Source organism: Coregonus clupeaformis, chromosome 3 (assembly GCF_020615455.1).
Source record: "Coregonus clupeaformis isolate EN_2021a chromosome 3, ASM2061545v1, whole genome shotgun sequence".
Lineage (NCBI taxonomy): Eukaryota > Metazoa > Chordata > Actinopteri > Salmoniformes > Salmonidae > Coregonus > Coregonus clupeaformis.
Genome location: NC_059194.1, coordinates 41,399,587 through 41,424,547, shown reverse-complemented (window position 1 = coordinate 41,424,547; position 24,961 = coordinate 41,399,587).

Genomic DNA, 24,961 nt, shown 5'->3' with positions numbered 1-24,961 from the left:
GCACAATAAACACGCCTCCCATCTGAATATGTGAATGACATCCATTCATTCACAAATGGATATCGACTTTTTAGACGCTATTAACATCTCTATTGAAATGATTGAGGGTGCTGCCATTTTTCAGTTATTTATTCGTACTTAGCAAGTCTACATATTTTCTTAAAAATGCAACAAAATCAATGGTTGCTATGAAACAACAGATAATATAAGTTTGCTTGTTTAGTGTTTATGTTGTAAAGATGTTGGTGTACTTTATTTAATATTCACTTCTGTTGAATCATAGCTACCGTATTACATGTAAAAGGGATCTTCGGTTGAATCATAGCTACCGTATTACATGTAAAAGGGATCTTCTTTAAAGAGTCTATTAGGATATTTCAGGAAATGGGTTGTGATGGTTGGACAGACATTAACAGAATATTAGATCCAAAACTATTGTACTAATATTTTATTAATTCTAAATCTTTCCTATTGTTGTTCGAAATAAAACAGCTGCTCACTATACTATATTCACCCAGTGAGGCATTTATTTGTTTTAAACAGGACTTGGTATAGGATCACTACTTGTAATTGCTAAAGGCTTTGCTTGTACAAAATGTGCCAAATTCACTCTCATTATAAAAAGTTCCCTGACTTTCCTCAACATTAAAAGCACATGACTGTTTCAGGCCATGTCTCCTCTTTAAATGATTATCCTAAAGCACCTGCACTATTTCATTGTTTATTTTTTGGGTGTTTTTTGTCCCCCTTCCCCTTCTGTACTTTCTTTCACTGATTGGCTTTAACCCGAGGCGTGTCAGTGCCTGCGTCCCAAATGACACCCTATTCCCTATGCACTGAATAGGAAATACGGTACCATTTGGGATGCAGGCAGTGAAATCAGACACGTTAAATGACAGGGGCGGCTGCTATCCTCTCTAACAAAAGTGCCACACACCCTCCCACACTTCCCCAGCCCCTAATCGTACTGCGGTTCTAACAAGTTAATTTCACTGCGTGATCCTTCGATTGTGGAAAGTCTCCTGCCTCATGCCCAAAGGCCAAGCCATCACAAGATGTACAGATATACACCCTTCACCAGTTATAAAGAAGAAAAGAAGGGGGGAAATAATCTAAATGGAAAGCCCCCTCTCCAAAGCATCAAACAGCTGCAGGTGGATATCACAAGGCGGTCCATTTCCATCCAGTGATATTGGCGATATCAGAGGGGCGTGTTGTCCATTTACCGTCAGCTTATCTTATCGAGAATCTCACTTGTCACGGGCCTTGACCGGCATGTAATGTTACAGAGGCTACAGTTCAAGAAAGGCACAGCCGTGACAACAGATCAACGTGGAGGTGAGACGACAACACACACGCTATCCTTATTAAATCTATTTGAAATCCAGTTAATTTAACCTGAGTGCTGATCTAGGATCAGCCCCACCCTGTTCATAAAATCGTATACATTATGATCTAAAAGGCAGAATTGATCCTAGATCAGTTCTCTGACACTTGTGAATAAGGGCCCAGGTCTTTCTTTCATTACCTGCAGTCAGACTGTTTACTCACATACACGTACCTGCCACCTCCATCCATCTGAAGGTGAATTTAATGTCCATCCCTGCCATGTTGTTTTCTTTGGAAAGCCACGGCAGCTGTCGAGCTCTGCAGACTTTCTCCTCAGATTTTGACACGAGAGTGAAGGTCAAGACACTCAGAGACTCTAATTAAGACTGCTTAACGAGAAATCAGGTCCTTGTTTTGGAGAGGCCCAAGCTCGTGAAGGTGTGTGTGTCTGTGTGTAAGTTTGTGTCTGTGTGTACCGCGTGTGTGTGTGAATGTGCATGCGCATGCATGTGTGTGTGTTCACACCAGACGAATAAGGGGTCCACAGCTTGCTCTTCTTGCCGCAAGGCAATCTGCAACCAACACCAGCCCTCTGTCATCTTTTAGCCAATCCACCGTGGGTACCAGATGATTGCACACAACAGAGGTAGTTAAGCACCGCATGCTCATGGAACCAGACTGAGCCGATACACCTGCACAATCTCCCCATCGTCCTGTTACTATTTGGCCTAGCTGTCCACTGGCTAGCTGTTACTATTAGGCCTAGCTGTCCACTGTCTAGCTGTTACTATTAGGCCTAGCTGTCCACTGGCTAGCTGTTACTATTAGACCTAGCTGTCCACTGGCTAGCTGTTACTATTATACCTAGCTGTCCACTGTCTAGCTGTTACTATTAGGCCTAGCTGTCCACTGGCTAGCTGTTACTGTTAGGCCTAGCTGTCCACTGGCTAGCTGTTACTATTAGACCTAGCTGTCCACTGTCTAGCTGTTACTATTATACCTAGCTGTCCACTGTCTAGCTGTTAATATTAGGCCTAGCTGTCCACTGGCTAGCTGTTACTATTAGGCCTAGCTGTCCACTGGCTAGCTGTTACTATTAGGCCTAGCTGTCCACTGTCTAGCTGTTACTATTAGACCTAGCTGTCCACTGGCTAGCTGTTACTATTAGACCTAGCTGTCCACTGGCTAGCTGTCACTATTAGGCCTAGCTGTCCACTGTCTAGCTGTTACTATTAGGCCTAGCTGTCCACTGGCTAGCTGTTACTATTAGGCCTAGCTGTCCACTGGCTAGCTGTTACTATTAGACCTAGCTGTCCACTGGCTAGCTGTTACTATTAGGCCTAGCTGTCCACTGTCTAGCTGTTACTATTAGGCCTAGCTGTCCACTGGCTAGCTGTTACTATTAGACCTAGCTGTCCACTGGCTAGCTGTTACTATTTGGCCTAGCTGTCCACTGGCTAGCTGTTACTATTAGACCTAGCTGTCCACTGGCTAGTTGTTACTATTAGGCCTAGCTGTCCACTGGCTAGCTGTTAATATTAGGCCTAGGTGTCCACTGGCTAGCTGTTACTATTAGACCTAGCTGTCCACTGGCTAGCTGTTACTATTAGGCCTAGCTGTCCACTGTCTAGCTGTTACTATTAGGCCTAGTTGTCCACTGGCTAGCTGTTACTATTAGGCCTAGCTGTCCACTGGCTAGCTGTTACTATTAGGCCAGGCTGTCCACTGGCTAGCTGTTACTATTAGACCTAGCTGTCCACTGGCTGCTGTTACTATTAGACCTAGCTGTCCACTGGCTAGCTGTTACTATTAGGCCTAGCTGTCCACTGTCTAGCTGTTACTATTAGGCCTAGCTGTCCACTGGCTAGCTGTTACTATTAGGCCTAGCTGTCCACTGGCTAGCTGTTACTATTAGGCCTAGCTGTCCACTGGCTAGCTGTTATTATTAGACCTAGCTGTCCACTGGCTGCTGTTACTATTAGACCTAGCTGTCCACTGGCTAGCTGTTACTATTAGGCCTAGCTGTCCACTGGCTAGCTGTTACTATTAGGCCTAGCTGTCCACTGGCTAGCTGTTACTATTAGGCCTAGCTGTCCACTGGCTAGCTGTTGCTATTAGACCTCGCTGTCCACTGGCTAGCTGTTACTATTAGACCTAGCTGTCCACTGGCTAGCTGTTACTGTTAGGCCTAGCTGTCCACTGTCTAGCTGTTACTATTAGGCCTAGCTGTCCACTGGCTAGCTGTTACTATTAGACCTAGCTGTCCACTGGCTAGCTGTTACTATTTGGCCTAGCTGTCCACTGGCTAGCTGTTACTATTAGACCTAGCTGTCCACTGTCTAGCTGTTACTATTAGGCCTAGCTGTCCACTGTCTAGCTGTTACTATTATGCCTAGCTGTCCACTGGCTAGCTGTTACTATTAGGCCTAGCTGTCCACTGGCTAGCTGTTACTATTAGACCTAGCTGTCCACTGGCTAGCTGTTACTATTAGACCTAGCTGTCCACTGGCTAGCTGTTACTATTAGACCTAGCTGTCCACTGGCTAGCTGTTACTATTAGGCCTAGCTGTCCACTGGCTAGCTGTTACTATTAGGCCTAGCTGTCCACTGGCTAGCTGTAACTATTAGGCCTAGCTGTCCACTGGCTAGCTGTTACTATTAGGCCTAACTGTCCACTGTCTAGCTGTTACTCTTAGGCCTAGCTGTCCACTGGCTAGCTGTTACTATTAGACCTAGCTGTCCACTGGCTAGCTGTTACTATTAGGCCTAGCTGTCCACTGTCTAGCTGTTACTATTAGGCCTAGCTGTCCACTGTCTAGCTATTACTATTAGGCCTAGCTGTCCACTGGCTAGCTGTTACTATTAGGCCTAGCTGTCCACTGTCTAGCTACCTTCTGCTGTCACTGTCTAGCCTTTGAGTCCCAATTGTTATTATTTTTATATTTTACAGGGAGGGAGTTAGGCTTATATCCATTAACTTTTCAGCTTCCTTTTGCTGTCACTGTCTAGCCTACGAGTCTCAATTGCTATATTAATATATTATTTTGCAGTGCGGCAGTTTCAGAAGGTATTTTCTGCAACGTGGCTGGCTGTCTGGAATCTACATGATAACGTATGATGATTGAGATTTTATTTGACAATTTAAAATACATGAAGAAGCCACACCAGGCAACCAATAGCAAAATTGCACAGATATGCACAGACCTACGCTGTGGATTATCCTCAGAGCTTTGTTCTGTCAGTGAGAGGTCAGGATGAAATGGGTTGTCTTTATCCTCTAATCTCTGCCAACGTAATGTGTTTATTTGTTTGGACTTAGACATGTTATCTTTGTCTCCATCTTGTCCTCTGTCGTTGTCTGGCGCTCCTATCGCCTTTCCCGTCTCATCTCTCTTTCGCTCTCCCTCTACTTTCTCCCACTGTCACTTGCTTTCTCTCTCTCTCTCTCTCTCTCTCTCTCCCTCTCTCTCTCTCTCTCTCTCTCTCTCTCCTCTCTCTCTCTCTCTCTCTCTCTCTCTCTCTCTCTCTCTCTCTCTCTCTCTCTCTCTCTCTCTCTCTCTCTGTATTTTATTGGCATGACTTTTACAAGTAAATTCATATTTTCCTCTATGGAGCAATATTTTTCAAATAGCTATAGGTTTTTGAAAGGTTAGGTGATGTATGCTGAACATCCCTTTGATTGCCTCCTTTATTTAAGTCTACAGCCTATCGCTACCTCTGAGGTATGAGAATGCAATTCAGCTTGACAAACATCCTCCAGTACTGTGCCAGCCACTGGCAGGGTCGCTGCCCCTCTCCACCTCCGCTGTCTCCTCTTGAAAGACATGTTTTTCAATAGTCGTCTGGAAGCAAAGTGTCCATTTAATGTCCCCATATATTAACTTGAAGAAAACAGGCCTACTAGGATGAGTAAAAGAATGCTGGACAATTTTAAGGACATACCTCTAAGTAATGAGAAAATGCATGCTGGGAAATACATCCGGGAACGCGCCAAATCGGATATGTCCCATTAGCGCCATGACAAAGTCTATTTTTTATGGATCTGATATAATATTTTAAAGTGTTTTCTATAAAGGCAAACAGAACCGCTATTAATCTGTCGCAGTTCATGGCCAATTCCCCACCATGATTTAACGCTTGTTAGGAATTGGGGTGCCACGATTTACAACGTGTTGTAAAGCTGATCCACAGGCCTTTGTTATGGCAGGCACAGGAAAAGAGGTCAGCCTGCTTGGTACCAACAAAATATACAACATGGACAATGACCCAGAAATGTATATGATATTTTAACTCAGTTCTATACTGGATACCCAGCCAGCTGTATTGTCAATGGCTCAGGTTGGGAGGTGTATATAATATTTAACTCCCATGCTATTTTATATTTCACTTGACACCTATGCTGGCTACCCTGCCATGTTATCAATGGCTGAGCAACTGGGCAGACCGATTTTAGATTCTAGAAGTGGAATTTATGCAGAGCCAAAATGGCTGACATTCCATTGACATGGTTACCAGCTAATTGGCCGTCTCTTTGCGTACGGCTGCCTGGGAACCAGAGGTCTGCAGAGCCTCACTCCCAGCCTCGCTCTCTCTTACTGCTAGGTCATGGTCCATCCCTGAGGATCTTGTACTCATTTAACTGGACTCCCGTTGTTACATTTTCTGAGGTCAGAAGAAAAGAACAGGGCGAGAGAAAATATTGAACTGAGCTGAGTGGAAAGTTGTTCACTCTCTAATCAAACACCTTACTGTAGATCATTACCTGGTTGGTGTTGGTTATTGATCCCCAACCCAACACTCAATGAGACGAGGATCGAACACTTACTTTGTCCAGACTTGTATTCAGGTCGGTATAAACCTTCTTCTTCTTCTTCTTCTTCTTCTTCTTCTTCTTCTTCTTCTTCTTCTTCTTCTTCTTCTTCTTCTTCTTCTTCTTCTTCTTCTTCTTCTTCTTCTTCTTCTTCTTCTTCTTCTTCTCTTCTTCCTTCTCTTTTTTATATCATTTTTTTTAATTGATCCATTTTTTTCATTTTTATTTTTTTATTTACATCAGCTACCTCCACCTATAGAGATAAAAGGCATGGAGATAGTTTGGTAACACTATCATCTATTTTCCTCTGAAATATCTCATTATAAATATAGCACCACCGTCGCTCTCTTCAGACTGTGATGGGAAGATCAGTGACGTGCTTCTCCCAGTGTTGATGACTGAACGGTTGACATAAGAGCCATTTCCCTAGGGACAGATCATTCATATTCCCTCCCTGTGTGCTGTGTGTGTGTGCCTCGGTGCTGCCGGGTTAAAACAAATGAACATCCATCCCAGGTGATGAGTGGTGTACTGCTCTGGAGCACTGGGCGCTACCGCCGTGTGTCAGTCACAACAAAATGTCAATCAGCGCACTTCATTAGTTAGGCCACATTAAGCCCGAATCGGACTCGTGGGTTGGCCACGTGTGTGTGTGTGTGCAGTTGACAGCTCTTTTCCTTGTGGTGGCGCTCTTCCTCATTGTGGGAGAGAGTCATTGATGTAACTCCATCAGTTGCTGCATCTTCCTGTAGCTACAGTATGTAGCATTGAAACATCTTTAGTTATCAAACTATCTTTGTTGTGCTTATTTATCTGGCTTTGAGCCCATACTGTCCCTAATTGTACAAATAGTTTTACAAGACAGTCTAGCTTTATATAGCCTTTAAAAAAAGACAAAGAAAGCTACATGCTCCATTATAGCAAGACTATAATTTATCCAGGTTGCAGAGAAACCTTCAGTTTCTAAAGTATGTGATCCCAAGAATGGCACATTTACCAAGAGCTCAAATGTAGATTTGTCCTAAGGAATCACAACTCCCCACACCGAGTAGAACTTGTTATATAATGTAAAGAAAGACAGAGCAATGTTCTTTCGGGCACTCCTCTTGTTCGCCTGTCGTCACCATCACACCAATGTGCCTCTGTGCCTGAACTAAAAGCCTCCTCTACATTGTGAGCATGTTATCATGAACTTTATCTCCAAGGAAACATGGAGGAGGTTTTGTAATTGCTTTCATTTTCTGAGTGGAGAAGAGGAATGAAAAATGAAAGCAGGAAATCCCACAGTCTTTAGAAAATTGAACAGGTGCGGAGGAGCAACTGGGTTACGCTCTCCTCCGTATCTGCAGGTAATTTGGCAAATTACTCCAATGACTTCCTCTGGAAACCGGAATTTATGTCATTTTTCCTCCCAGTGTCCTTGGACAGGTTCATGTGATGCAAGACCACATCCTCTTCAATGGCCTGCTATGCAACCTGTTGATGTGAATGTTTCATTCTTTCATCATTTGGACATTTTTTAAATAGATTACATTTGGGGTTCAGTACTTATTGACAGGCCTTGATTGAGAGCTTCAGTCTAGGGTTTGGTTCTATGTTTTTTCGTGTACATCCTCATTATCATCCCCATCATCACCGTGATCATTATCACCACCCTTATCATCATCAGTACGCTTATCTCTGAAGATGCTGCTGTGAGAGTAAAAAAACAATCTCTAGTTTAAGAAATAATGATCCTCTGCTGATTGCATTGTTTTGATGCCCCGCCACTTGGGGTGGTGCCAGGAGTGTGGTGTTGTGACTGAGCAGCAGCTGACATCTGTTCTGCGGTGCGGCCCAGTCTCTGGAGCCTCAGCATGGGGTTCTTACACCCCACCATCTTAGATCTACCTCCTATATTACACGCAGCCTCTCCTCTCCTCCCTCCTTCCCTCCATTCTCTCCTCTCTCGGCTGTTCAAACACCCCCTGTACTCTACTCGAGGCGGCCACTTGTGCAAAGAGACACAGCGTTACGGCTTAATGATCTACTTTGTGCCTGAGACGGAATATTTTCACATATTTCCCCCCTAAAGTTCTAGCAGCTTATTTCTTATCCGTTTTGTAGAGACTGGACTGGAAGTTGAGGGTTAGTAAAACTCCAAATGGATCACCGTTTTGTATGTGCTTGCTGATGGCAAGGATGAAAGGGTTGATCAAACTTGAATAAAGAGTAGCACCTAGCGAACTGTCATGGCTGTGGACAAGCGGACCTTCTGAGTTGGTTTGGTGGACCATGCTTGTATGATGAGCAACCTTGCCTGACACCTGAAGACTTGCGTTAGCTCCCCATGCTAATGCCTAGGCTTTAGCTCAGGTAACTAACACAGTGTTAGGGTGTGCAGGAGGCCCAGGTTCGAAGCCAGTCAGTCACACAGACACCATCTACAGATATAGCATGGCCTCACCCCATAGAACCCAGTCAGTCACACAGACACCATCCACAGTTACAGTATAGCATGGCCTCACCCCATAGAACCCAGTCAGTCACACAGACACCATCCACAGTTACAGTATAGAATGGCCTCACCCCATAGAACCCAGTCAGTCACACAGACACCATCCACAGTTACAGTATAGAATGGCCTCACCCCATAGAACCCAGTCAGTCACACAGACACCATCCACAGTTACAGTATAGAATGGCCTCACCCCATAGAACCCAGTCAGTCACACAGACACCATCCACAGTTACAGTATAGCATGGCCTCACCCCATAGAACCCAGTCAGTCACACAGACACCATCCACAGTTACAGTATAGAATGGCCTCACCCCATAGAACCCAGTCAGTCACACAGACACCATCCACAGTTACAGTATAGAATGGCCTCACCCCATAGAACCCAGTCAGTCACACAGACACCATCCACAGTTACAGTATAGAATGGCCTCACCCCATAGAACCCAGTCAGTCACACAGACACCATCCACAGTTACAGTATAGAATGGCCTCACCCCATAGAACCCAGTCAGTCACACAGACACCATCCACAGTTACAGTATAGAATGGCCTCACCCCATAGAACCCAGTCAGTCACACAGACACCATCCACAGTTACATTATAGAATGGCCTCACCCCATAGAACCCAGTCAGTCACACAGACACCATCCACAGTTACAGTATAGAATGGCCTCACCCCATAGAACCCAGTCAGTCACACAGACACCATCCACAGTTACAGTATAGAATGGCCTCACCCCATAGAACCCAGTCAGTCACACAGACACCATCCACAGTTACAGTATAGAATGGCCTCACCTCATAGAACCCAGTCAGTCACACAGACACCATCCACAGTTACAGTATAGAATGGCCTCACCCCATAGAACCCAGTCAGTCACACAGACACCATCCACAGTTACAGTATAGAATGGCCTCACCCCATAGAACCCAGTCAGTCACACAGACACCATCCACAGTTACAGTATAGAATGGCCTCACCCCATAGAACCCAGTCAGTCACACAGACACCATCCACAGTTACAGTATAGAATGGCCTCACCTCATAGAACCCAGTCAGTCACACAGACACCATCCACAGTTACAGTATAGAATGGCCTCACCCCATAGAACCCAGTCAGTCACACAGACACCATCCACAGTTACAGTATAGAATGGCCTCACCCCATAGAACAGCACGAGACTAAGCGAACCCTTTATGACAGTGACTGTATGGGCAGTGCTCAGACCCAGCACTCCTCTCTTTCTTCTCTGTATCCTCCTTTTCTCTCTTCACATCTCTCTCCCTTTGACCCCTCTAAAGAAGCATGCGACCATAATGATTTTCCTCCCTTTGGTCTCCGAGGTAGATTTCATCCGAGGTGTTCTACCGGTGAAAATCGATGCGGCCTAATCCTTTTTTCTTTCCCCCTGTTTGCCCCCCTTTTGTGGCGGTGGCGGACGCTCTCGCAGACAAAGGCACTGTTACGCCGGCGCGGCCGGGGGACGAAAAGGGTATATCACTAACGCCGGCTAAGTGCTTTAACCATGGCTGTCAGGGAAATGGGCCCGTGGAACAAGCAGAAAGAGACAGGACGACAATAGCCACAACACAGACAAAAAGCCATTTTTATGTCATCATCACCACTAGAGCCAGAGTGGAGTACAGTAGCTCTGAGGAATAGAAGCTAGTCTTCACTACTAGGCCTTTGTTCGAAGTAAAACCCCAAACTGTCCGTTGCCATAGCAATGTGTTATTTCAATCTGCCATAACAAGGAGTGGGGTTTCTTGAAAAAAGAAATAAAAGCTTCCAGATAATTCAGTACTCAAAGAACTGCCTAAATGGATACCACAGGCTTTGTGAACTTACTCTCATATGCGAGACGTTTCTATGAAGACAAAAACTATTATATTTTTAACTTTGCGTTGTTCTCAACCAGTAAAATCAACAAAAACATTAACATTCAGGCCAAGAAAATACATTCTGATAAAAACAAACCACTTGATTTCAGAGAAGTTATCATATTTATATCATATTTCAATTCCCATTCACCTTAAAATGGCCACCCCATAGAGTATCAACCCTGGGCTTTTATATGTCGAAGCCTTGCAGTAGGTAGATTCATGCAAAGCCCTGCTGCCATAGCCATATTAATAATGGAAAGACAATATCCCTCCCCGATATCTCTGTTTCTACAGACCGCCCATCAGGAGCTCTTTAAAGGTCGAAGGGTTACAGTAAATCCTACCATGTTATTGGAATATGGCTCTATGGCTCTCCTCCGCAATCGAAACTCAACAGAAATCTCCACCGACCTCCTTTTCTCCCTGTCTTCTCCCCCACCACTGACAGCAGAGTCAATAAAACGGAAATAATCTTAACCTTGGAGAATACTTGTGGCACTGCACGCTTAATTATTTAATTTGATTTCTCTTCTCCTGTCGTCCTGTCGTAGGTTTGGTTACTTCATAAAAACTATTGTAGGATGTTTGTCGAAGGATTAGTTAGTTTGACTTTGTCGAAGGGGGATAGTTAAATATTAAATGGCATTGCAGCAGGCAAAGGCAAGTCTTTTAGTAAGTGTTTGGCAATATGAATATACGAAGAGAGAATATACTGTAGATTAAGTGTGGGAGTTAGTTATGAGCTGTAGATAAGTTTCCTTTGGGAGATTGCTCTCCACATTGTTAATGGACTACATGGTAAACAAATATATTTTTAAACAGTGACTTAGCTTACACTACCTTGTTTCTGTGAAGCTAAAGGGCTATTACTTGATTACAATCTGCTGTCCTACATAAACCTAGGTTTTGAAGAGTTACAAATGAGTTACAAATGTGTCTATACACTAAATGTTCTCAGTTCCCCTACTTGAAACTCCTAGGTCTTACAGACGTAGCGAGTTCTTACATTTCATGCAGCTAATGTACTACTAATGTTTGGTTGTTACTCTTAGAAAGGGTCATTAAGAAGGAGCAAGACGGTCTTGTAGTGTATTCCCAGTTGTTCTAACTAAAAGCTAATGGGCTCAGAGACAGAAAGTAACATTGGGTAACTAGTATCTTTGCAGCACAGGGCCTTTTTTATTGCACATATTTGGCCTCCTAATGTGAAGCAGTTTAGTGGCTGTGTTTGAGCTCAGGGCCTTTAAAAGAGTGACGGCATGGAGGGATAGCATGGAGGGATAGAATGGAGGGATAGCATGGAGGGATAGCATGGAGGGATAGCATGAAGGGATAGCATGAAGGAATAGCATGGAGGGATAGCATGATGGGATAGCATGAAGGGATAGCATGGAGGGATAGCATGAAGGGATAGCATGGAGGGATAGCATGGAGGGATAGCATGGAGGGATAGCATGGAGGGATAGCATGGAGGGATAGAATAGAGGGATAGGATAGAGGGATAGGATAGAGGAATAGGATAGAGGAATAGGATAGAGGGATAGAATAGAGGAATAGAGGGCCTCCCGAGTGGCGCAGCGGTCTAAGGCACTGCATCGCAGTGCTTGAGGTGTCACTACAGAGCTGGGTTCGATCCCAGGCTGTGTCACAACTGGCTGTGACCGGGAGTCCCATAGGGCAGTGCACAATTGGCCCAGCGTCGTCTGGGGGCGCTTTACTTGGCTCATCGAGCTCTAGCAACTCATTGTGGTGGGCCGGGAGCCTGCAGGCTGATATCAGTTGAACGGTGTTTCCTCCAACACATTGGTGGGCGGGTGTTAAGGAGTGTGGTTTGGTGGGTCAGAGGATGCATGACTTGACCTTTGCCTCTCCCGAGCGTGTTGGGAATTGCAGCGATGAGACAAGATTGAAAAAGGGGGTAAAATCCCCCCCCCCCAATTTTTTTTTAATAATAATATATACAGCAATAGTGGTACAACTGCTGATTTCATTTTGCATTGTTTTCTTTCTGACAAAAGGCCTGCATGGTGGAGCAGTTCTCAGAGATAAGAGTTGTTTATCTGCAACGGCCGTTGGTCGATCGTTTTGATGTAGCGTTATAATGGTGCATCTTTTGATCAGGACGAGCCACTTTGAGAGGCCTAAGTACATCTAAAATGCCCGGGCTGCTATCATCTGAAAGGTATGGCCGTGGCAGATAAGGGAGAAGCCTGCCTCTGTTCTATTCGCCATGGTGCGACTATTACCTTTAACGGAGCTAGTGGACGCTGAAAGACTGAAATCACACCTCCGGCGTCTGTTGCTCTTCCTGATTCATTGCTGACCTTTACGTTTTAAATGTCTCCAATCTTTTTTTCTTTTTTGACGCGTTGTTGAGGAAATGAAGAGGAAGAAAGAAAGGGGGAAAAGAGACGGAGAGACTGACCAATAACAAAGCAGGGTGTGATATGTCAGCTTTAATTCACTGTTGTGTCGTGCTCTTCTAAATTATTACGCCCGAGGTGGAAATCATTATCTGATGGGATATTTAAACCGCCGGGTGTTTTTTGTTCCTTTTTTTCTAATGCACCTCATCAGGAATGGGTAATAAGTGTAGCTGTGTGTGTGTGTGTGTGTGTCCAGCTCAAACATGTTATGTCCTCACTCGGCCCTCATCCCTTTAAGCCAGTATATTCCTCAAAACCAATGGTAGATTGTAGCACTTGGGGTGCTTAAAAACACCCCTCCACTGGTGTTTAAAAAGACAGCCTAATCACCTAAGCCTTAAATTCAATTATTCCAGACGGGAGACATTTTGCAATCTCCGATGGCTCCATTGACTTTCAGCAGCATTTTTTATAGTGGGCCGTTCCGTGCTGTGGCATGCGACCAGGGGCTTAGAAACTACTGTATACACTTTTTTTAAAGACATAAAAAGCACACACACACTTCTCCATCCTTCTTCCTCTTATGTCAGATCTAATGCGATTGTGTCTGATGAATCCTCCAACCTCTCTGTAGAGCTATGGGATATCACTGCCACCAATCCCTAAAGCACACTGAGCTCAGGCTCGGCCTTTGCCTTCACAGGCAGAAGTGCGGAAGAGACACTTACTGTAAGGAAGAAGTGAAAAATGTCGGCCGTGTGTGAGTTGAAAATGAAAATGAATCAGTTGGTGGATGGAGAGTGAAAAAGGGCTACAGCAGGTTTTCTCTTTTCTTCCTCCTCTCCTTTTGTGCAAACGTGTGAGTTCTACGCGTCGCGATCAATCATCAGATGGGCTCCGATTTGACCTTCCCCAGTATATTCTGTGGATGCGATTGATTCCAACACCTCACTCCCCAAAGCGGGACGCTCCTCCCGACTGCCTTTCCTTCAGAACTGACATTTGTGTCACATTTATTTAGGTCCTCTGGCTCTCTCGTCCTTCCTCTCTCTATCTCTCTCTCTCTCTCTCTGTACCTATCTCTCTATGTCCCTCCCTCACCTCTCCCTCTTTCTCTTCCTCTCCTCCTCGGGAATTGTCTAATTGACCCCATTGTACTCCGGAGTATTGGCGGCCATTTTGTTTTCCCTACTCAATGAACACTATTTATAGACTGAGAAGCTATGTGCCTGCTGGTCCATTGTCGGCTCTCCGCTCTTAGCTCTCAGCTGCACCAGATGGTAATGGCTGTGCCGGGGAACATTCTGGAGTGGGCCCTCAAGCAGGGAGATGGAGAACAAGCTGCTTGATTTAAAGATGACGTCTTAAAGTTTCTCTTTAGCTAATTGTTCTAAAGGCAGTCTGCCGGCCTCCTTAGAGCAACATACTGATTATTTAAGTTATTTCTATTGCAGTCTTTGGGCCTCCTCTTTATTTTGTAAGTTAACCAGTGAGCATCCATTTTGTTTTGTAAAGTTGCCCTAATGGAAAAAGTATAACGCTATAATATGTATCTCTGTGGTTGCGTGTAAATGTATGGAGAATGAAGTCCATGCTAAAATGATGAATTGTTAGTTTAATGCATGGGTGATTGTGTGAGGGTTGGGCTCTATACAATGGAGAGGAATTCTTTGATAATGGCAAAATCAGCTGTGGACTTCAACGAAGAAGCGATACATCATAATTATACACTGACAGAACAGCATGTGAATCCAAGGGATATGTGTTGTGCAGTGATCAGAGTGTGGGGTTGTTTTGCTCTGATTGGATTTTGTTTAGTTGTTTGAGAATGGATCTTATATCTCTGTGTGTGGTATTGTATTGCCCACCGGCTGAGGAGAAAGAGTGTTGATGCCCTAACCCAGGCTGACAAGGTGTGAACCAACAGGTCCAATCCAGAGCAATGCACCAGCTGAACCCAGAAGAACACACACACCATGGCAGCCTGACATGACTTCACCTCAAAAAAGTTAACCAAAGAAGACTTTCTGCAATGTTGCTGTGTGTGTGTTCACACTATGCTATGGAGGAATCAATATTTCACCTGTCATAATGTTGCACCGCCCAAAGAAACAGTTCAGTGTGATCTGACATTGGTGTGTTGTTTTTCCCGTGCTAGGGGGAAGACTGAGACCTACCTTCTCATCAGATCTCCTGAAAGTGAGTAAATCAATATCTTTCATTGTTTCTCTTTTTTTTTCTCTGTCTTTTTCTACCACTCCATATCACAGGTGTATTGTACATTATCCACATGGTGCTGGTGCTGTACAGTACTGCCAGAGCTTTGCTGTATAAATAGAGGCTGAGCTGTGTGTGTGTGCAAGCACTCGTATGTATGTTTTTGTGAGAGTCCAACATCCCCATCAGCAAAGAGGCAAGCCGAGTGAGCGCGATCCGACCGGGGCTACGTCGGCGCATTGAATTGTGGGATAATGGCACCGTGGGGTAGAGCGGCTGTAGTGCGGCTGGCTCCAGTGGTGTCACGGTAACGGCTCTGACTGTGTCTGGGTAACAGTCCCTAAGTGTGATTATGACTGACAATCCCCAGGGGCTCTGACGCTGCTCATGTTCTCTTTCTTGTGTGTGCTTTTAGTTCATACTCACTCTTGTTGCTTTTGTTGTTGCTTTTAGTTCGGTACTTGAACGTGTTGCGGTCTTTGTGAAGCTGTAGTTTTCTGACTTTTTACCCTCCAACTGTTTTTTACCTCAGGAGAAGTTCTTTGATGATTTGTCACAGCAATCCACCTTTTGTATATCCTTGTTCGTTCTGTTAGCATTTTGGGCTAACGTTAGCTCTCCATTGACTTGTGTTCATTCCTATCTCAAGTGCCAGATGGATGAGGTTTGCAAATGTGGGCTCCATTGCACCAGGCAAGCTAAGGTATTTAAACAATTGTTCATATTTGAACCCAGGTCTGCTTCCTTGTGAATACATAATCATCTCCTCACATCATCCATTTTACATAACACTTATGACAACAATAATCAGCTTGCGTCCTTGGCCTCAACCTACCCAGAATGCATGGGTTTCCTCTTAGTAGATGCCAACCACTCTAAGGCAAAGAGGTAAGGGTGGTAAAGTGCTACATCACTACTGCCACCTGTGTCCCTGAGAAGTGGAGACAGTAATTACCAGCTGTTTGTGTGACTTACAGTACGACGACAGAGGGGCCTCGGTTAACGAGAGCCGGGGGTTAAGAAGCAGACACCCGCCTGTAATTGGCCCGTAAAGCCAAACATGTATTATTATTCTTAGATCACACACACGCACACACACACACACACACACACACACACACACACACACACCAGAGTAAAAGGGAAGCATTATACGATCATGTCAACACCGCTTTGATCCGTTGTGCGGCGTCAAATATCGTTCCTGCCCACACAGTCACAGACAGACGTGCATCATCGCCTGTCAATCGGAATCAACGGTGTGAATTAAGAGCGGTCACGTCCGGATCAGGATGGAGGAAAATAGGAACACTTTTGGAGCTCTGTGGCCATGGTGACAAAGCATCTGCTGTTGTGATTGTCACTGGCTGTTGGCTCTCTCTCTCTCGTGTTTGTGTGTGTGTGACAAAGATTGTGATATTCATAGCAAAATTTAAATAATAGATACAAGAAACATCCTCTTCAATAATATCCCCATGTTTTCTCTGAGATTATACTTGGCTGTAATTATATGAGCAGCTAAAAGTGCAATATGCATAATGTACATTAATACCAGTGTAAAGTACTTTAAAGTATTACGTAAGTCCTAAAGAAAATTATGTACTTTTTACTCCATACATTTTCCCTAACACCCAAAAGTACATTTTGAATGCTTAGCAGGACAGGAAAATTGTCCAATATATGCATTTATCAAGAGAACATCCCTTGTCATCCCTACTGCCTCTGATCTGGCGGACTCACTAAACACACATGCTTCATTTGTAAATTATGTCTGAGTGTTGGAGTGCGCCCCTGGCTATCCATAAATGTAGAAAACAAGAAAATGTGCCGTTTGGTTTGCTTAATATAAGGAATTTGACATGATTTATACTTTTACTTTTACTTTTGATAATTAAGTATATTTCAACCCAAATACTTTTCGACTTTTACTCAAGTAGTATTTTACTGGGTGACTTTCACTTTTACTTGAGTCATTTTCTATTAAGGTACGGTGCCTTTGGAAAGTATTCAGCACCCTTGACGTTTTCCACATTTTGTTACGTTACAGCCTTATTCTAAAATGTATTAAATAGTTTTTTTCCTCATCAATTTTCACACAATACCCCATAATGACAAAGCAAAAACAGGTTTTAGAATATTTTGCTAATTTATAATAAATAAAAAAACGGAAATATAACATTTACATAAGTATTCAGACCCTTTACTCAGTACTTTGTTGAAGCACCTTTGGCAGTGAAAATAGCCTTGAGTCTTCTTGGGTATGACGCTACAAGCTTAGCACACCTGTATTTGGGGAGTTTCTCCCATTCTTCTCTGCAGATCCTCTCAAGTTCTGTCAGGGTCGCTGCACAGCTATTTTCAGGTCTCTCCAGAGATGTTCGATCGGGTTCAAGTCCAGGCTCTGGCTGGGCCACTCAAGGACATTCAGAGACTTGTCAAGAAGCCACTCCTGTGTTGTCCTGGCTGTGTGCTTAGGGTCGTTGTCCTGTTGGAAAGTGAACCTTCACCCCAAGTCTGAGGTCCTGAGCTCTCTGGAGCAGGTTTTCATCAAGGATCTCTCTGTACTTTGCTCTGTTCATCTTTCCCTCGATCCTGACTAGTCTCATAGTCCCTGCTGCTGAAAAATATCCCCACAGCATGATGCTGCCACCACCATGCTTCACCGTAGGGATGGTGCCAGGTTTCCTACAGACGTGACGCTTGGCATTCAAGCCAAGGAGTTCAATCTTGGTTTCATCAGACCAGAGAATCTTGTTTCTCATGGTCTGAGAGTCCTTTAGGTTTCTTTTGGCAAACTCCAAGCAGGTTGTCATGTGCCTTTTACTGAGGAGTGACTTCCGTCTGGCCACTCTACCATAAAGGCCTGATTGGTGGAGTGCTGCAGAGATGGTTGTCCTTCTGGAAGGTTCTCCCATCTCCACAGGGGAACTCCGGAGCTCTGTCAGAGTGACCATCGGGTTCTTGGTCACCTCCCTGGTCAAGGCCCTTCTCCCCCGATTGCTCAGTTTGGCCGGGTTGCCAGCTCTAGGAAGAGTCTTGGTGGTTCCAAACTTCTTCCATTTAATAATGATGGAGGCCACTGTGTTCTTGGGGACCTTCAATGCTGCAGACATTTTTTGGTACCCTTCCCCAGATCTGTGCCTCAACACAATCCTGTCTCGGAGCTCTACGGAAAATTACTTAGATCTCATGGTTTGGTTTTTGCTCTGACATGCACTGTCAACTGTGGGACTTTATATAGACAGGTGTGTGCCTTTTCAAATCATGACCAATCAATTGAATTTACCACAGGTGGACTCCAATCAAGTTGTAGAAACATCTCAAGGATGATCAATGGAAACAGGATGCACCTGAGCTCCATTTTGAGTCTCATAGCATTTTATTTTTAATAAATTTGCTAAAATGTCTAAAAACCTGTTTTCGCTTTTTCATATGGGGCATTGTGTGTAGATTGATGAGGGAAAAAAATAGTTTAATACATTTTAGAATAAGGCTGTAATGTAACAAAATGTGGAAAAAGGGAAGGGGTCTGAATACTTTCCGAATGCACAGTATCTTTACTTTTACTCAAGTATGACAATTGGGTACTTTTTCCACCACTGATTAATAGATACCCACGATATGCCTTTGTTGGGAATTTCAAGTGTGCTCCACTCATGAAGGGTTTTGGCTTTTCCCGGAAGGTAGCACCTATATGGAAGTAATCCTGTGATCAGATCTGAATCCTGCCCATGAGGAAAACCATGGTAATTACAAAGCCACTTTGATCTTTCCAAGGTGTAGCTTCCCCATCGAAACGTGGCGAGAGGGGAGCCTCTCTCCTCCTAGTTATGGACTGTATCTCTCTCTCTCTCTCTGTCTTTCTCTCTATCTCTCTCTCTCTCTCTATCTCTATCTCTCTCTGTCTCTCTCTCTCTCTCTCTCTCTCTCTCTCTCTCTCTCTCGCTCTCTTTCTCTTTTCTGCTCTTATTCTAGTGCATCCTTCCTGTCTAACCTTCCTATGTGTCCAGTAGTGATAACCCCTTGGCTCTTCTCTTTGATTTGCCCTCTTTTCTGGCATTTGGATGGAAATGTGTGAGTGTAGAAGTGTAGAAGCGCCATATCACCCCTCTATCGCCATTTCTACTTGACATTTGCTTGAGATTTCATGCTATTTGGATGCATGGTCTCTTTTTCTCTCCATCTCTCTTTTTGACTCCCTCTCTTGCTCTTTCTCTCTCCATCTCTCTTTTTGACTCCCTCTCTCGCTCTTTCTCTCTCCATCTCTCTCACGCCATCTCTGATTCTTTCTTTCTTTCTTTCTTTCTTTCTTTCTTTCTTTCTTTCTTTCTTTCTTTCTTTCTTTCTTTCTTTCTTTCTTTCTTTCTTTCTTTCTTTCTTTCTTTCTTTCTTTCTTTCTTTCTTTCTTTCTTTCTCTCTTTCAACACGTGGTAAACTCATTCCACGGAGGGCTGAGTGTCTGCGGGTTTTCGCTCCTCCCTTGTCCTTGATTGATTAATTAAGGTCACTAATTAGTAAGGAACTGCCCTCACCTGGTTGTCTAGGTCTTAATTGTAAGGAAAAAACTAAAACCAGCAGACACTAGACCCTCCATGGAATGAGTTTGAACCCAATGCTGTAGAATCATATGAGCTCACAACCACTTCCTCATGTGGTGCTTCTGGAAGAGTCAAAGGACCAGGTAGCCTCCAATGGAGATAGTCTTTAGCATATGAGCATATGGCCTCTGCACATATGGTGAAACGCAAGGCCCTTGATACTAAATGCCCCACATGCATAAATACCACCGTTCTGATCTCAGTACAGTCGATCTGTTGGCAGGTGAAGCCCTTCCACCTTCACAGTAATGTTGTGCCAATGACCCCAGAACAGTTTTGTTTTACAGTAACTCAATTAGAAGGTATATAACAGGAAGGTTAATGAATTTAAATGGGCCACATTATCATTGACAAAAGTAAGTGTCTAAGTGGCAAGTTAATTAGTTCTAATGAAGTTTGGATCGATAAATATTGCATAAAGCTTCAATGAAGTCCTCCGTAGCAGATGGCTTATTCACCGCACCTCACTCACTCTGGCTAAGAATAAGACTGGGCCTACCTACACACTCTGGCTAAGGATAAGACTGGGCCTACCTACACACTCTGGCTAAGGATAAGACTGGGCCTACCTACACACTCTGGCTAAGAATAAGACTGGGCCTACCTACACACTCTGGCTAAGGATAAGACTGGGCCTACCTACACACTCTGGCTAAGGATAAGACTGGGCCTACCTACACACTCTGGCTAAGGATAAGACTGGGCCTACCTACACACTCTGGCTAAGGATAAGACTGGGCCTACCTACACACTCTGGCTAAGGATAAGACTGGGCCTACCTACACACTCTGGCTAAGGATAAGACTGGGCCTACCTACACACTCTGGAAGAAGAAGAGCTATTAAGCTATTTAGGAGATAGCTGTGCATAATTCAAAGACCCAAAGCAATAAACCCAACATAAAGGACTTGATTTTAATACACCTCTTAATGAAGACTCTTCACATTAATAGCAGCATCATTTAACCAGCCCGGGAAGAAAACTAAGTTTGAAAAAAAACTACGATCACACGTTATTTTCCTCAACATAGTTTGCTTGTGAGAGCATCTCCCATCTCCCTAACTAACCTCTCCTCCCGCTCCCCTGCTGCGAAGCGTTTCAGGGGAGCGCTCTGCGTCGACAAGTTAATAATATATTGCAATTTGTTAATTAAGGGCGAAATGTCTTGTGCTTTCCCAACACAAATGAATCATTGAAATGAAAAGAGAGAGGGGGCTCGTCTGCACCATAATGACATAAAAGAGGCATGCTGTTTGATGGGCTGTTCAGGGGAGACTAACCGGTGCCTGTGAGGAGAGGAAATCAATAAAGGTTGGGTGGGGAGCGCTCAGATCTTCTGACGGTGAGGAGCACTTCCTCTCTGTGTTTGTTTGTTTGTGTGTGTGTGTGTGTGTGTCGGTTCTCTGCCTGTCTGTCTCGCTGTCTCCCGAAAGCATCCTTTCAACAGTGAAGACGCAGCAGCGCCCAGGTTAATTTTCACTCTTTTACCCCCTATCCCTCTCCATTCTTCCTTCCTACTCCTCTCTCTTTATCTCTCTCTCTTTTCATCCCACTGTCAATGTGACATTGTTCATTACGACCCACCTGGCTGAGAGAGGACTGTGTCTGAAGAGCTTTTAGTTATGGTGTTGTGTTGTGTTGTGTTCTGAGGTATTGTTGTCTGTACTGTGTACCATAGTGTGGTGCTGTGCTGATGAAAACCCCAAAGACAAAACAAGCCCAATCTGCAGTCATTACCCTTCGTCATTGTATTACATCTCTAATAATTATTTGTTTTCCCTCTCATCCACTGTTTGATGAATATATGTATTTATTTTAGTAAAGAGAGAAAGAGGATAGAGGGATAGAGAAAGGTTCAAAGATGGAGGGATGCTGGCAGCACGCTGGGTAGACCAGCAGGAGGCGAGGCTCAGAGCCTGCAGCTAGAGAGAGGCTGATAAAGACTTACTCAAAGCAAATCTTTGTACTCCAACTTTGGGAATCCGCTCAATATGAAAGCAGGCAGGAGCCATTTCATGGGACAAATACTAATGACAGTGTCGAGAGAGAGAGAAGGAGAGAGCGAGAGCGGGAAATAGGGAGATTCATTTGAGAAAGCCATAGAGAAAATGGATACTCTAGTTGCGTTCCGATTCTCTACCCTTCACCCAGAAGTGTGCACTCGTTCACGCCCCCGCATGCAAGCATGTCTGAAGGGCGTTTTTTTTTAAACCATATTCCTTTTAAGTGTGTGGATGCACATTTTGGTAAAAGGTTAGAAAATGGAGCTTCAGACAGTCTTGAAAGTGAAGGTGGACTGACGCTATCAGACCTGGGTTCAAATACTAGAGGCTTTGTACTGCCAGATGGGCGGGGTTTGCACTTTTGGAACTATTCCATTGGTTCCAATGCACCAGGCAAGCTCAATCAAGTGCAGCTATTTGAAAGAAAACTAATTCTACGTCAACCCAGGTCTGACAGCCATAGAGAATAAGATGTACTGAGCCTCTTTGCACTTGCTCTCAACAAAAGGCAAGGCAAGGGCCAAAAGCTAATTATTACAAAGCACACAAGTTCATTAGTCTTAAATGCAAAAACCTGTTTGTGAAGGCATCCTGATTGAATTAAACCGCAAGACTGGACAAGCTATATTGATTACACAAGTGATGTTCCCACTTGCATCGTGTTCTCATTCATTTAACCCTTTCCCATTTGTCTTGGTGAATGGCTTTTTTTGTTTTCTGCCCTTATTAAAGATGCTTATTCTGTTCACGCTTCACCTATTCCCACATCGAGCTGTGAGTTGACTGCAAAGTGTGTGACTAGCACATGTAAACAGGGCTAGAAAGATACCCATATTTCTTCATTATGATATGTTCACTGGGTATATTCTGCACAGATAGTCCTTCTGACCCAACATGCTGTACTCTCCTAGACTCAGGCCTAAGCACTATACAAAAGCCCTCTCTCACTCACTTTTTCTCTCCATCCCAAACTTTTTGTAGCGAGTCATTCCGTTGGCATTGTAGCAGAAGCAGCGGTCGCCCTCCCAGTGGCATCTCATTGGCTCGCTCTCCAGGGGCCCAGCAGTCTAGCGGCATCTCATTGGCTCTCTCTCCGGGCACACAGCGGCCCCCCACTTTTCTCTTTTCATTGTTCCCTCTCCTTCAAAGACCCAGCCCCTGCGAATGCTATCTAGCCTGCCTGCCAAACAAACTCCTGGGGCGATGTTAGCGCGCTACGCTAGCTGCTACATTAGCTAGTCCCAGCTAGCCCCAGCGGTGGCTACTCACTGTTGAATGTTAGTGTTTCCCCCTCGCTCTAACTCAACTCAACTGAACCCTAGCCCCCTGCCGCGCTGCAAAGTCCTGGGTGACACAGTACGCTTCAGAGGGTTGACACTTTGATACACACTGTCGAGCTGCTGAGGGTTGCTCCACGGAGCCGCACAAGGACAGTGGGCAGGCACAGTCTGGAGTGGGTTGTGTACACACTATGCATGCATGCACTGAGACACGCATACAAACCCACACAGAGAGACACAGCATGCAGCATGGATTATACTGTTGGAGAGTGTGTCGGTGCTTTTAGACATTCTACCTTACTATGCAGATGATATGGATAGCATATTGATCACATACTGTACTGTTGATTTTTTAATTTGATTTTATTTGTTTATGGAAACATGAACAAGCAGAGGGGTTTTCGTCATTATTGCTCCGTGTTGGGTGTTTCACTTAATCCATTAATTTACCGTAATGTGTCTAATAAGTTCATCTCTGGCCACTTCATCAATAAACCTGTAATTACGGTAACAACAACATAACAAACGTAAAGATCTTTCCCTTTGATAAAGACGTAAACATCCTAATAGACTGCCTGTGGCTGTTACTAACACCTACATTTCCATCTAACCAAGATGTAAACCTCCTAATATAATACACTGACAGACAGCTAATATCAGTGGAATGTAATGCTAAACCTGATGGTACAGCAAACATAACCAACCTCAACATCCTGTCCTTTCTTTTTAAAAAGACATAAACCTGTCAGGAAGCTAATTAAGCTGACTATAATTCTCCTCTGTGCTCTGTGGTTTGTTTAATGCCAGCCCAAATCAATGCTATTGATCCAGCCCAGCCTTTCTTTATCATATGCAATGTTTACACATTGCCAATTAGATGGCCGTTTGTCATAAATTTACAGCCACGGTAATGATAGCTCTGTGTCATATTTTTACAGGGCCATTGATTAAAACATTACCGCCCTTAATTGAGTATAGGGATTGATCGGTGGAACTGCCCTGCACGTGCACACACACACACACCAACTGTATGTGGTGCCACAGGTCACTGGCGATATTCCATGAAAAAGTGCCTGTCCTTTCTGGATCCTTGAGGTGTAGCTCAGGTGTACTGACGCAGACAAAGTCTAGGCCTGACACAGGAAGGGCATGTAAATATCAGCTAGAGATACTGTAAATCCTTGACAGCGACACAAAGAAGCTACAATGGGTGAGGCGACTTGGTGTATAGACACAGTTATTATGCTAATGTTTGCTAGCTGTCAAGGTCATGGACAAGGTTGGGTTGCTCAGTGTTTATCCTGACTGCTTCATGACCTGAATTAGGAAGAACTCTGGGGCCTAGTTGTACTGTAGGCCTCAGGTGGGTTCAGTCAGGTCATGTGGTCAGGACAAACTACTGGACCTAGTCATAGGACATGGATGATGTCTTAAAAGTACTGGGCCTAGTCATAGGACATGGATGATGTCTTAAAAGTACTGGGCCTAGTCATAGGACATGGATGATGTCTTAAAAGTACTGGGCCTAGTCATAGGACATGGATGATGTCTTAAAAGTACTGGGCCTAGTCATAGGACATGGATGATGTCTTAAAAGTACTGGACCTAGTCATAGGACATGGATGATGTCTTAAAACTACAGTTTCTGTGGAAAGAGGAAAGGTGTTACCGGGCAGGCCATGAACAGAGGCAATGCCACATGGCGACCAGTGACTCACCACTCACCGGCTTAACCAACGGCAGTTCCCCGCTCGCTGTGGGCAGCCAATTAGAGCCAGTGAGGTTCCGGGGGCCACCTGCAGCTTTTATAGCTACCTTTCAATTAGGAGCTGATTAAGAACGGCAATAAGAACCCCACAATTCAACCTCCCGAACTTCCCTGTACGCATAACGACCAGCCATTAAACTATAAGGGGAGCTAGGGGTGTGACTAGGGATACGACTTGGAGGGGACGGACGGGAACGTATGTA